Below are 12,566 nucleotides of genomic sequence, written 5' to 3' on the forward strand. Positions count from 1 at the left end.
ATTCTGAGCAGCCCAACTCTTGGGCTTCAGTTCCACCTGTGACTTTAGACTCACACTTGGCTGTAGGTCAAACCGTCTGACAGCCTGGACCTCAGTTTATCCCTCTGTGAAATGGAAAGGAAGAATCTATCTTGCTGTAGTTTTCTAGGCTCCAACAGGAAAAGAAGTGAAAATCTAAGGTGATTGTCAACTCCTAGGAAAAGTCCACTCAAGAGCTAATGACCTCCACCCTGCAGCCACCACCATCTCTCCCTCCCTTCATCTGTCTTTACCCCTTGAGGACTACCTTACCATGCACACAGCTGGTGTGAAAAAGAGCCAACAATATTTGATAAGAGGCCATGGCCTGTACCCAATCATATCTTCAATGTTGTCATAGAAGCGCCTGGCTCCTACCACCGAGAAGAGAAGAAGGAAGGGGGAGAAAGGGCATTCTCCAGCATCTGAAGAGTTAGGAAAGGGGCCACAGACTAGGATGGTCATGGACCAATAAATAAAAGATATTATGGTAGCAGCCAGTAGAACTTGGCTTAGGGAAAGGTGACAATTCCTGATTATTAAGATTGTTAAAAGATGTAAAGGGGCTGGGGAGACAGCTCAGTTGATAGAGTGCTTGCCTTGTATGCATAAGGTCCCAGGTTCAATCCTCAGCACCATTAAAAAAAAAAAAAAAAAGACAAAAGGGCTGGGATAAGACAGGATGTGGACCCACCTGAAGTGATCTATGACAGGTGTGTAGGCAAGGCCCTTCCAATGGTAGCACTTAGGAATGAGAATTTTTGAGGTCAGGTAGGGTGGAGTTTGGGAAAAGATGGTGTGAGCAATAAATGTCTCCCTTTTGTCTAAGGTCCCTGGGGTGGAGGAGAGCACTGGAGATGGAGTTGGGACCCAGGGGGAAAAGTCACTCACCATAAACCCAAGCCACACAGAGAGACTCAAAGATGGCCACGAACAGCAGGCAAATGCCACTAGCTGCATAGTAGTCAAAGAGCTGAAACACGTACATGCCACCCTGGAAAGGAGGAGATTATTCAGAGGAAATAATGGACTTACCCCCATACCCCTCAGCCTCACACCTTTGGAGCACAGAGCAGCATTGGTGAGGATCACAAGAGATAAGAGGAAATACAATATATAAACTGTAAAGCACTAGGTGGATATGGACAATAATTGTTTTTTATCATTGTTTTCAGGTGGAAGACAGACGAAATCACACAGCTATTGTTAGGTTGTCCCTGAGGACATTTAGGGATTAATTCAGAAGCCTAAGGCATGATGTATACTTTTTTGAGAAAGAATCAGGATATGGGTTGTCTAGTATTGTCAAACTGACAAGCTCTGTTGCCCTCCTTCACCCCAAGACATTAATCAGAATGCACCCATCCCAGGGCTCCCTTCTCCCTTTGAGGTCCTTCACTGAACTTGGTTCAAGGACCTGGAAAATCATACCATCTTGCTGGAGAGGCAGCTCTTCCCAGTCCACAATTACCCAACCATCCTTTCCATACATCTTCACTTACCATGGAGCCAAGTTACCCCTCAGCCATCCTTTCTGAGGTTGGAAGATAGATAGGGGGTGAAGAGGTGCCCTGACTCCCAGAAGGCCTTCCCTGTTACCTGGAACTACAGCAGCATGCCCCACCTGACAGAAGCAGTTGTCCTCTTGGCTCCTCCTCCTCATAGGTTCCCCCCCTCCAGCCTTCCAGACCCTCACCTCTGTGAGCATGACCAGCCCAACAAGGAAGGAGATGACAGACACTGCAAGGATGAGGATCTCCCTCCGGTTCTTCTTGCGGAACATCCGGGGGTACATGTCCACCAGCGCCGTCACCAGGCTTTCTACGCACAAAACTGGATGAGAGGGCAAAAGAATTGGAGGGAAGGAGAGCTCCCACCATAAGCCTGTCAGCCAACTCTGGCTTCTTATTCCTAGGGTTGGTCCTGCCAGCTTCCCTGTCTCCAGTGTCCAGAGCTGCGCTCTTTGTATGGTCAGGTGTGGACCCACCCTAAAGCTCCTCTGGGTCCACTTCTGGTATTCACCAAGTCCCCAACTATTTTAAGGTCCTTTGGGGAATAAAGCTCAACTTCATTCTCTCTGTGCCCCCTGCCCCAGCCCCCACATACCCATTCATCTCTCAGGCTCTGAGTGACCACCTCTTGATACCTGGCTATCTAGTCCCAGAAGAACGACCATGAAGAAGAAACAGCAGGCCCAGAGGGGAGAGAAGGGCAGCATCACCACAGCCCGAGGGTAGGCGATGAAGGCCAAGCCAGGGCCTACAACAAAAGCAGAGCAACAAAGCTCCAGGCCTCTGTGTCCCAGGGCTTCCCAAAAAGAGAGCTGGAGGCAACTTTACCCCCAAAGTTACCATCATCACCACTGTCCTGGCCCAGGACAAGCCAGCCAAACCTCTACCTGGTCCCTGAATTTCCAGAGCACCACCCACTGCATTCTAGCTAGCAAGAATAGAACCTAGAGACCCTATATAAAGGACTTTTTCTAAAAGGGCAATGAGCCTACAGATCTACTGTCCCCAACCAGAGGTTTCAAACTTGGAATGAGTTCAGGAGCCAGCAGGCCACATAAATTTGTGAAGCTAATTCACTGTAAAATAAGAGGAAGTTGTAGGTAGGGCCTGATGAGAACAGGAGCAATCATGGTCCAGCTGAGGGCAATCACAGTGTGTTTATGAAGCAGATGGTACCAAAGAAAACACCTCTAGAGCTAGATTTGGCCCAGGGCCTCTCACTCTGTAGAGTGAGTGAGTAAATTGGCATTAATTTTAGAATACCATTTATACACATCCTCTCAAATACATGAAGGTTGTTCTCAGTTGACTCAAATGACAAGAACAAATTCATATGCCAGAGCCCAGTTTGTCCATAGGAAACTTGCTCTGAAAAATAAAAAGTACCACCATGATCTTGGACCATCATCTGCTTCTTCAAGTGTCAGTTCCCATACTGGTGTACCAGGGATAGTACTGGTACCTGCCTCGCAGGTTTACATCACATACTTCATGCAAATGCCCCACACAGTGCTTGACATATGCAGGTTGAGCATTCCTTACATGAAATACTAGGAACCAGAAGTGCTTTGGATTTTAGAATATTTACATAAGCTTGACCAGTTGAATATCCCTAATTTGAATATCTAAAATCCAAAATGCTCCCAAATCTGAAACTTTTTAGCCATCACTTTGCCAAAGTTTCAAACCAGGCTCACAGAATTCAGTGCCCTTAACGCTTCCCAGCAACACTCACCTGACTCAGCAACCTCAGAAATAGGCACCCCCTGCTCCTGAGACATGAAGCCCAGGATGGAGAAGATGGCAAACCCGGCCACAAAACTGGTGCCACTGTTGAGGAAGCAGAGGGCGATGCAGTCCCTGTGTGGGGCAGGTGGCAGAAGGAGGAAACAGGCCAGGTCAGAAAGGGGCTACCAACATCTCAATCTGCAACAAGAACTCCAGGGAAGTACAGCCCCTCCTGGCAGACACCCTGACACCTTCACAGAGGCCAGGGGCAGGGTCCCTAACTGAATTCAGATGACACCCTCACCCCCTTCACCGCCCCCACCCCCAGCTCAGCTCAAATGTAGTCAAGGTGGTCTGCTATCATTTGGATATGAAGTATTCCCCAAAGAATCATGTATTAAAGCCTTGGTCCCCCGTGCAGCAATGTTCAAAGGAGGGGTTTGGGGGAAGTGACTGCATCTTGAGGGCTCTGACCTCATCAGTGGATCCATTAATAGCTGAATGGACAACAGGGTGGTGATGGAAACTATAGGCAAATGAGGCATGGTTGGAGGAAGTAGGTCACTGGGGGTATACCCTTGGGGGCTATAGCTTGTCCCTGGTAATTCCTCTCACCCCACACTCCCACTTTCTCTGCTTCCTGGCTGCCATGAGCGACAGCTTTCCTCTGCTCAGTGCCCCCTTGCCATGATGTTCTGCCTCACCTCAGACACAAAGCAATGGAGGCTGCAAACCACCAACTGAAACCTCTGAAACCACAAACCAAAATAATCTTTCCTCATCTAAGTTGTTTTTCTCAGGTATTTGTCACAGCAATAAAAGCTAACTAACATGTTGTCCTAAAAGAATGATGCTCTAAGGAAGTAAATGTAAATCAAAATATTACCAACTGCCATGCAGCCTCCCCTCCCTGTATTGCTACCACACTTCTGGAGGTATTGCCACTCTGATATAATTCCTTCTGACATGCACATGGATTATTCCAAAAAAACAAATAATTCTTAGGCATTTAGGTTTGATTTTGAAATGCATTATAGGAGTGTTTTTTTGCTATATTACAACTAAACTAAAATTGGCTTAAATTCTCTGAGCATGAACCAGGTATCCAGGAAGGAACATTGGGGAAAGGACATAAAGTTAGGGAGGGGCCTATGGGAAAAATACCTAAGAGATGAAGTGAAAATGGGTATTGATTCAGTGTCTGCTGGGGCAAATCAAGCAGGCAAGACCAGGGCTCCAATGTATGACAATGCTTCTCAGTCTTGCTTAACTGTAACTCCAGATCCCACTGACCTATGAATCAGCCAGGTAGCTGGGTCCCTCCTTTGGTCTCCCTCTGCTATTTCACCTTTTTCAGAAGCAATCTCTCTCTATATCCTAAAGTTCTCCACAGCCCTGCAGTGTTGAAAAATGGGGGTACAGACAGGGCAAATGCAGGAGCTGATGCGGCTCACCCCTGGTCTAGCATGGCTAGGGAGAGAGCAGGAATGCGGGTATGTGTTTCAGGTCCCACTCTCCCAATCACCTGTAGCAGTTGTTGTGATACTTGTTATAGCTGCCCAGGGCTGTGAGGCAGCCCAGACAGATGGCAAAGGAGAAGAAGATCTGGGTGCCCGCGTCCATCCATACCTGCAAAGGTAAAAGGCAAGAAAACTGAACTCCAGGAGAGCCAGGCCACTGGGCCTCCAAGGGAGGACACAGACATGAACCAGGTGCTGCCTAGAGATAGTGAGAACCTGCTCTAAGCCACTGCAGGCACGCTCTGCCACTCCTACAGACCCAATGGCTCTCATCCCGGGCCCCTGAATGGAGTGTCCTGAGAATCATCAGTATGGAACAGGAATTGAAAGGACAAGACCAGAGGACCTGTGGTGGAAGTCATGGCGGGGCAGGGCAAAGCTCTAGAGCAAAGCCAGGTCTGGGGTCAAGTGTTCTATCATGGGAAACAAAGCCTAGGTTCTTCCCCACTTTCTCCTATTCCAGGTTCTCATAGCATTGTGACCAGCAGGGAAGGGATCCAGGTGCAGGCTACCTAGGGATGTGTGTCCTGGACATCAGGGCTACCTCGAGCATGTAGCTTTGCTCCTCCTGTCTCAGAATCCTCTGTTTAAAAACGGGGAGAATGATCTTCCACTCACAAGAAGTCTAGAGGAACAGAAATGCGTATGGAAAATACCTCTCCAGCTAAGCCTAGGCAGTTATTGCTATTGTTATTGCAGCTGGCTGACCCCACCTTGCATGTTGTGATTTAGATCTAACAGCTAGAATAACATCCCAAAGAGAAAGAATACCAAGGCAACAGGAGTAAGCAACTCTTCAGAGCTGCAGGACATGGGGTCCTGTGACTCCAGAGGATTCTGCCTTCAGCGGACAGTGCACCACCAGAGAACACCAAGCTGTGGTACAGACATTGCCCAGGCAGGTGTCCTTACAGAAGGGGCACTGGACAGTCCTATCTATGCCTTCGGTCTAGCCCACTCAGGACCCCCAAATCCTCCAGCCCCCATGGTTTCTCTCCACTAAGCAGCCTACAATTTCCCCATACACCAATGCTCCACCATACACCAATGCTCCACAGTCCCTTTCCCTGCCTCTCTCCCTGCCCTTTAACCATCACCTCCACCTTGCTCTCCCTTATCACACTCAGTCATACCCAAGTGCCCATTTTCCTCTACAATGTAAGGTCTCGGGGTCCCATAGGCAGACAAACTACCCCAGAATCCCAGATTCCTCAGTCAGCACCCCCAATTGAGACAGAATCTTGAGGACTGGAGGAGAACCCAGAAACTGTACCATTTTCAAAGCTTCCTGGTGGTCCTAATGAACAGCAGCCAGGTGTGGGATCACAGCCCTATAGCCCTGAGAACTGGCATCAGGGACACACCCAGGACACTCCTCTTGTTACACGTTCATTTCTGCAGGAATGGGGATCAAGCACAGAAAGATAGAGGAAAGGCGAGAATGTCTCCCATCTTCTGTCCCTTTACTCACTGGGAATCCCATCCCTGGTGTTCCCTGAGGCAGGAGTTGCCACCAAGGAAAGGAGATCATGCAAGAAGCACAAAAGAAATAATAAGGGAAAGCGTGACTTGGTGGTTCACCTCACCCAGCAGGGGTGGGAGGTGGAGGGGGCAGGCTGAGAATGAGTTGGGAAGAGAGATTAATGAGAACAGAGAAACCTGCAGGAGGTTGCAGCGTTCTGTTGCCTTTGACCAAAGACCTCTCACTGGGGGGTTGGCAAGCCCAGCTCTCCACACAGCCACCGCTTGACGAACCTGCTGGGGTGGGAGATCTGAATGGGGTCAGAAGGAAGATGAAGGAAACACACAGAGCAAACTGTTCTGTTCCCCACACAGGTGACCTACTCCCTTCTGCCCATGCAGGAGCCCCAGTTTCCAGAACAAAACTCTGGTGTGTCTTTGTCTGAGGCAGAAGACAGATCAAGAAAAAAAAAAGATTGAAAAACGCTTGTTGGAATTTGGACGAATGAGGCTGTTCACCGAGAGAAGACAGAGAAACCTTAGAAGATCCAGTAAAGATGTTTTCAACCTTAAGTCCTGCCCCCCCAGGATTATGAACTATCTATCCTAGTGTGAAATAGAAAAGCATGGTCAGATGGATTCAGCTTTAATTCCCAACTCTATTAATTACTGGTTGTGTGATTAAGAGTTACTTAACCTCTCAGAATCTCCCTTTTCTCATCAGAAAAGTGGGTATAAATATAACAAATAATGTGTACAAAATGTTTAACACATAAATAAACATTAGTTTCCTATCCCCTTCTTTAGAAAACGGCCTTATTTATTTATTTTTTTAATTTGGTACTGGGGATTGAACTCCGGGGTGCTTACCCATTGAGCCACATCCCCAGCCCTTGATTTATTTATTTATTTATTTTATTTTAGACAGGGTCTTACTAAGCTGCTTAGAGCTGTGCTAAATTGCTGAGGCTGGCCTTGAACTTGCAGTCCTCCTCCCTCAGCCTCTTGAGTAGCTGGGATTACAGGCATACACTACTACACCCAGCTTAGAAAACAGTCTTTAAAACTTTCAAATAGTTCATATCCTTTGGAAAAGATCTATCACGTGATTAAGACAGTAGACTCCAAAAGACTATTTGGGAGGAAACCCAAACTCCCTCACACGCTAGTTTTGTGGTTCTAGGCAAGAATCTTGAGTTTTCTAAGTGTGTTTTTTATAAAATGATGCTAACCTCTGACTCACAGGGTTGGTGTGAAGATTAAATTTTGTCAAGCACTCATGCAAGCTTTTGCTGCTGTTCATGGTTGCTACTATTTTACAGAGCAACTCGCCTCTCAGTGATAATGAGAAGTTATTAATTTCAGGGTTCTATGCTAAATAAAACTAGTTCTGATCCATGTTTCAACCTTCTCCCTAGACAAACCCTTCATCAAAATTACTTAACACAGGAATTTAAAAGGTTCAACAGGGCTCTTTGGACACTCTACTTCCCTCCCCCTGCCCTCATCCATCTACCAAAGTTCAGAAGAATGAAAGTCAGGATGAGGAAAGAAACGTGCCACTTAAATGAAACATACATTGCATGGGAACCCCCAGGGGCCATTCAGTGTAAAAGGGAGGAGCCCTGGAGACCAGGAAAGGCAGCAACTCCCCCAATGCACAGCAAGCCTGGCAGAGAAAAGGCGGAAACAAGAGGAACACAGCATTGACTCTGCCTGGCTCCAGGCCCCCAGCCTCCGTGCTTGGCAGAGAGAAATGTCTTTGGTCTTTGTGTTGGCTAACAGGGATTTTGCACCTTTCTCAAGTGCCAGGCAAGTGCCAGTTGGAATCATCACACTTCCTGCAGAGTGCCAAATAGATTCAATTAGGGATCTGGCAGGGCATCCCACCCTGCAGGTGCTGGTCTGCTCACTGATGACAAAGGCCTGGCTTCAGCATGGGACCAGGACCAGGCTGCTCTTGAAACAGGTCCCCCCACCTACAGCCTCAAAGCACTTGGAAGACATATGCTCCCTGCACAGCCTTCAGTTGGCTGGGGTTAGAAGGATGGTATCCAAAGTGCAGATTAAAATAAGTCTTATTCCCTATAGTAACCCAGACACAGGCACATGGCCTTGTTAATTCTCAGAGTTGAAGGCTACCTGGCCCACTTTCATGTTGGCTGGAAGCTATTATACACCAAACACCGTACTTAGAACAGCCCTGACACATAATAGATGCTTAACACATTTTTGCTGAATGAGTGAGCTTGTGAGAAAAACAAAGATGAGCAGATAGGGTCCTTGCTTCAAGAGGAGATCACCAAAGTATGTGGGATTTATCATTATTCAGACCTGATTCCAGTTGCAGGTGTGAAGATCAAAAATCCTTTAAGCCCTCTAGGCCTCAATTTCTTTATCTGTAAAATGGAGATACCTCATTGATCTGTTGTGAGGATTAGCTGAAATAATGCATGTAAACCTCTTACCAGTGCCAGGTTCATAGTAAGCCCTCACCACTTGTTAACTATAAATAGCTGAACAGGACAAAGCTATAAATACTGGACCCCTCTTTCCTTTTTCTCTTTCAGTCTACCTGAATATCTCCCTGCCTAGTTCCCCTTCCTCTTAACCCAGCCCTATCTGCAAGGAAAGCTGAGTTTTAGCCACTGGTTCACAGCTCTACTGCTCTAGAAACCACAATGCTTCCTCTTGCATGGCAAACCCACACCAGACTCTTCACGTGGTCTTCAAAGTCTTCCCTCAAATCTACTGCACCCACAACCTCCTGCTTGATACCTACTCTCCATCACAGCCCTTGGTTTCATATAAATCAAAAGGGCTTATGATTCAGGAAACAAAATACACCTTTGCATTGCCTGCTACTTTTGCCCTGGATTCACAGTTTATTCATTTATGCGATGAGGAGGCTGCATTAGATGATCTCTGAGGATCCTTTAACTTCAACCCCTCTGTCTCTATAGTTTGGCTCCACGACTGGATTGCAGCCTGCACAGAAATGAGGAAATAGCAGTCTGCATTTCTATAATGTGTAAGAAATGGAAGAAGCCAGAATACACCTGTAATCCTAGTGACTGGGGAGGTTGAAGCAGGATTGCAAGTTAAGGCCACAATTTAGTGACACACTGTTGAAAAAAAGACTGACGGAAGGAAGGAAGGAAGGAAGGAAGGAAGGAAGGAAGGAAGGAAGGAAGGAAGGAAGGAAGGAGGAAGGAAGGAAGGAAGGAAGGAAGGAAGGATAAATGAAATGGAAGAGCAGAAGGATAAGGTCACATCCTACTGGAAGACCATTGAGAAATATCCAGAACCAAGATTATTCAATTCTGTGGGGAGAGTTCTGAGTAGGGCTGGTCATCTAGCTGCTTCTTAGAAACACAGCAGTTCCAGGAGAAGTCAATGAGGAAAGCTCACAACTCTGTCAGGGGAGGCTAGGAGATTGAGGGTGTTTTAGCTTGTGGATCACCCAAATTCTCCCAAGGGGAGCTATTGCTTCTGAGGAACCAAGTTCCTGGGGCTTGAGAAAGAACTCTGGAGCCCCTTGTCTCTCACTCCACCTCCAGTGATTCAGTGACTGTGCTGGTGCCTGTACTATTTGAAAGGTCTGGAAGGCCAAGCGAATAGTCTTGTAAGCCCTTGAGAGTCATCTGCCCTCTGAGTCTCTTGGGAACCCTTGCACAGTCACAGGGAGCCTTGGACAATCAAGAGGAGCCATCTCTGAATATACATATATACCCCCACTCTGTGCTAAGGAGGCAGAGCAGAGGAGAGACATGGCACTGAACCTGGAGTAACAACCAATCTGGGAGGTTCTGGTGGTGGAGCTTACCATGCTCCCATGGCTTTGCCAGCTTTCAAAATGGCCTGCCAAGAGGAGGCAAAATTCAAACCACCCTGTCAGGGACAGGGGCTTTCTACTCAGGCCTGCTTTACACATCCACCAATCTGCAAACAGCAGCACAGCCCCCTCCCTGTGAAAGCAATATGAAAACTGGTTGTCTCTGGAGGAGTGTGGACAATGAAGGAAGAACAGGAGGGGAGGAAAAAACAGACCCAGAGGTTCCAGACAACTCACAGGAACTTAACACAACTCAGCTGGTGTCAGGAGGGACTGAGGAACTGGGAAAGGGTCATGTGGGTGGAAGGCAGGCACTGGATGGTGATAGGCTGAGGGACAAGCAATAGAGAGAGGAAGTGGGAGAAGGAAATTGGGAGAGAAAATGCAAACATGAGAAAACTGCGTAGACATGAGGAAAGGGGCATAGCTCATGAGAAAGTTGTTCGGTGACTGACATATTGAAGTACCTGAGAAATATAGCTAGGCTTCAGGCCCCCTGGGTTCCCTGGAAGATGTGGACCAAGAAGGGGCAGTGTCAGATACCTGTAACACAGACCACTGCTAACAGATGTTCAGAAGGAAGGGGTGCACCCCACCATCTCCAGGGATGCCCTGGGACTGGGTTCAGGAGCAGGGACTCCACCAAGAACAAAGCTTCCAGAGCCCCCTATCTGTGGCTTTCTTACCTGGGGATCCCAACAGACGTGTGAGGTTGGGATACAGATAAAACTGAATTCTTGGGCTGCCCCAGGCAGTGTCACCCCTCGAATTAACAGGACGACCAGCATGAGGTAAGGGAATGTGGCTGTGAAGTTACACCACCTAGTCAAGGGCAGATGAGTGACAAGGAACTTGTAAGTTAAGAAGGAGGGGCCCCAAGACTCAGCAGCAGGACAGGAGCAGGAGCTCCCACCCCACCAAAAAGGGCATAGGAGTTCCTCTCCTGCTCCCTCCTTCAACTGTGCAGCTGTTCAGTTCCATCTCCCTGAAGCCTAAGGTGCTACCTCCCTCCCCGCACTCCTCCCTCCAGTTTAAGCATTTGCCCCTCCCCAGCACATATTCAGTAAAATAGTTTCAAGTGACTGAATGAATTTAGGCATACTTCCACAAGAGTGCTTGGAATATGCAAGGGTTGTCAGGTATGAAAAGATCTGTAACATGTGATCTCTTCCTCACAAGAGTTTACGAGCTTAGCACAAACCAGGCAGCCAAATTAGGGAGGAAGCCTTGTTGAACCTCCAGGGCAAGAGTCCCAGCTCAGCATACCCTCTAGCACCTTGGATGCTGTAGGACGAAAAAGACCACCAAATTCTTGAATTGGTTGAGAACATTTGGAGGTGAATATTCCAATCAAATTTATTACCACAGAACTGTTATATATGAAGCAAGAAGCACATGAACTGTGTTTAGTATGCCCTGTGCTCACACACATGGAAATTCCAAGATGAAACTCCTCTGGAGGGTATATTTCTGCCTTTGTTTCTCCTGTTTCATTTTCCCAGAATTACATGGTATTGATTCCAGAAGAGACACAGAATCAAGGAAGGAAAGCACATAAAAACCTTTGCTGGGTTCATTCCTTCCTGTCCCAGACTAGACCACAAACAGAGGGCCACTCTTGGGTGACAGTTCCCAGACTAGGGCACGGAAGTCCCAGGATGGGGGAGGGCAAGCTATCTAACACAGACCTTGCCTGTGGACTTGACTCCCTTCCAGATTGCAGAAGTAGCAGATGACCCATGCGAGCAGGAGACATAAAACCAACTCCCGCGCAGGGCCACCAGGTGCTGGATACCATCGGAGATCTCAGGACCCGCCTCCTGAAGAGAGAAGGGTGAGTCTTAGTTCCACTTCATATGTCAGCCTCAGATCTCTCTCTCTCTTTTCTCTCTTTCTCTCTATCTCCCCCGCTTCCTTCTCTTTCCTTCCTTCCTTTTCTTCCTTCACTCTTCCTCCCTCCTTCTTTCCTCCTTTTTCTTTTTCTTTTTTTTCAGGGGTTCATGGTGGAACCCAAGGCCTACATATGTAGTCAAGCACTTCACCACTGAGCTGCACCCCAGCCCTGATTCTCAGTTTTGTTCCTGTGGGTCTTGCAGAGCCCCTGCCTCCAGGCTCTGTCTAAAGGTCGGTCAACTCTCTTACTAGGATCATGAGGCTCTCCTTTGCCTGGAGATGTAGCTAGATATAAAGGGTGGCAAATAGAAACTGTGCCTGTGGAAGTTTGCTCCTGAGTACTAATTTAACACAAGGAAAGAGGTATGAGCCATGCATTTCTCAACCAGGATTTTAGGCTGTTTGATATCAGGGATCACACCCGATGAATATCAACAATTATGGGGAATGGGCTGGATACGAGGCAACACACAGCAGTCAAAGAGAGGAGGGTGGTTAGTAGAATGAACACATATGCATGTACCCTCTCTGACTGGAGGGAAGGGCCAGCACAGCCTGAGAAGAATTGCAGAATTCTTATTTCTGAAACCAGTTCGCAAT

At 47.6% G+C, this 12,566-nt stretch overlaps 1 pseudogene across 1 annotated transcript in view; it reads right to left on the reverse strand.

The window, feature by feature from the left end:
- The window catches only part of LOC306661944 (sodium- and chloride-dependent GABA transporter 2-like), a 37,390-nt pseudogene that overhangs the window by 2,103 nt on the left and 22,721 nt on the right, over positions 1 to 12,566 (reverse strand). The window contains exons 6-13 of the transcript XR_013766652.1: positions 11,762 to 11,893; positions 10,760 to 10,895; positions 4,783 to 4,886; positions 3,265 to 3,389; positions 2,152 to 2,277; positions 1,715 to 1,839; positions 910 to 1,012; positions 292 to 392 (exon numbers count right to left, since the gene is read on the reverse strand). The product of XR_013766652.1 is annotated as a sodium- and chloride-dependent GABA transporter 2-like (transcript). The remainder of the gene's footprint in view (positions 1 to 291; positions 393 to 909; positions 1,013 to 1,714; positions 1,840 to 2,151; positions 2,278 to 3,264; positions 3,390 to 4,782; positions 4,887 to 10,759; positions 10,896 to 11,761; positions 11,894 to 12,566) is intronic.

This window comes from Sciurus vulgaris (genome assembly GCF_902686455.1).
Source record: "Sciurus vulgaris genome assembly, chromosome: 5".
NCBI lineage: Eukaryota > Metazoa > Chordata > Mammalia > Rodentia > Sciuridae > Sciurus > Sciurus vulgaris.